The sequence below is a fragment of the Prionailurus bengalensis genome, chromosome C2 (assembly GCF_016509475.1).
Source record: "Prionailurus bengalensis isolate Pbe53 chromosome C2, Fcat_Pben_1.1_paternal_pri, whole genome shotgun sequence".
NCBI classification, from domain to species: domain Eukaryota; kingdom Metazoa; phylum Chordata; class Mammalia; order Carnivora; family Felidae; genus Prionailurus; species Prionailurus bengalensis.
The window spans coordinates 25,787,324-25,789,500 of record NC_057350.1 but is presented as its reverse complement, the minus strand read 5'-3'; positions in this window follow the sequence as shown (position 1 = coordinate 25,789,500).

The window sequence follows — 2,177 nt, the reverse complement described above, 5'->3', positions numbered from 1 at the left end:
CAACCTGGACAAATGCTAGAGAACGCCTACGAAAATACCTAATTCCTCATTCCTCTATGCTAACCATGACACTGCATTCAGACTTCCACTCCACTCATTATTACATTTCTTTCTCCACACTGGAGTCTGAGTCCCTGGAGCAGCTTTCTGACCACAGCCACACCCAGTGACACTATGACAGGATTTACAGGGCTGAGCTATATACATCTCCATGCCTTTGAGGATTTATATTTTCCATTTCCATTCAAAATCCCAGCAGTTCCTGCTTCTTTTGGACATCCAGCTAGTAGTGAAACAAGATCCATACTCTCTGTAAGATTTATTAATTGCCCATGGCCCTGTGACAAATTAGTAATTTAATGGTAATACAAGGAAAAATAAAGTGATAGACATTATTATGATTATCGTGAAATTACACTTTCTTGAGTAGGGTGGATTTAATAATCCTTAAGGTCTTTATAAGTGCTGAAATTTTTATTCTGTAAGACTTGTTCTTACTGTAGCAAGATTTACCTTCTTTTTCCCAAGAAAGCCATTCAATAAATGTTCAGAGTGTACTTGTGGCTTATGAAAACCAAAGACAGGGAGGTGTTATCGGAAAATGCACCACCCATTAAAACCAAAGGATTTTATTTCACAAATCTTGGTGCATTAATTTTTTTTTAATTTTTTAATGTTTATTTATTTTTGAGACAGAGAGAGACAGAGCATGAACAGGGGAGGGGCAGAGAGAGAGGGAGACACAGAATCCGAAACAGGCTCCAGGCTCTGAGCTGTCAGCACAGAGCCCGACCAGGGGCTTGAACCCACGGACCGTGAGATCATGACCTGAGCCGAATCGGACGCTTAACCGATCAAGCCACCCAGGCGCCCCAAATCTTGGTGCATTTAAAGCATCCTAATGAGAAAATACCAATTCTACCGAAGCTCATTATAAGAGTATCCTCAGGGTTCCTGTCAGGGACTAGATAAAGATGAAACACCTTTTTAAAAAAAAGTTTGTTATTATTGAGAAAGAGAGACAGAGACAGAGAGAGACTGCAAGTGGGGGAGGGGCAGAGAGAGAGGGAGACAGAATCCCAAGCAAGCTCCACACTGTCAGCGCCGAGCCCCAATGGTGGGCATGAACTCACAAACTGCCCAGATCATGACCCGAGCAGAAATCAAGAGTCCAGTGCTTAACCAACTGAGTCACCCAGGTGCCCCTCGATATAGATGAAACTCTTGGGAACTTCTTACCAATACTGCAGATTACAATCTAGCATCCTTGGCGGGACTGAAACAATGAAGACCAAGTCAGGTAAGGGAAAAAAAAATGTCTTTGTGGGTTTTAGAATGCTTTACTTTTTTTTTTTTTTTTTTTTTTATTATTTTTTTTTCTGAAATTTATTGACAAATTGGTTTCCATACAACACCCAGTGCTCATCCCAAAAGGTGCCCTCCTCAATACCCATCACCCACCCTCCCCTCCCTCCCACCCCCATCAACCCTCAGTTTGTTCTCAGTTTTTAACAGTCTCTTATGCTTTGGCTCTCTCCCATTCTAACCTCTTTTTTTTTTTTTTTTTTTTTTTTAGGAAAAAATAGAATGCTTTACTTTTAATAGAAACCACAGGTCAGGGAGAGATGAGTGCAAAGAAATACATACATTTACATCCAAGAAATTCCCAAGTATTCAGAATATTTGCGTTAATGGTTTTCTCTGGAGCTGCAAATACTGAGATGGAAATCAGTTGGGAAAACCGTGCTTTAAATATTCTTCTCTTCAATTTGCTCCTGTGGCAATTTAGTTAAACAACCTGCTTGGAAGTAATCTATTTGCAGAACCTAGGTGGGGAAAAACCTGCCACGTTATATAATTCACCGAGCAGGTTTTGGCTCCCGCTTCGCCAATCCATCTTGAATAGTGGCTAGTGCCCTGAATCTAGCAATACATATGATCAAGCAATTTAGCACAAAAAGAGAAAGGCCCCACAACTTGGCATCCCCGTGGACGTTAATCTTTGAGAAAACCAAATGGATCCAACTTTTGCCAGAGTTTAATAGCAAAGCTGTCACATTTCACACAAACGAGTATCGGGTCTGTTAGCGAATGGGAAGACGGCACCCGGGGAAGCGGAGGGGAGGAGGTGGGGCTGCTGACTGCACTCTTTTTCAAAGCGGCTCTAGTTTTTAGGG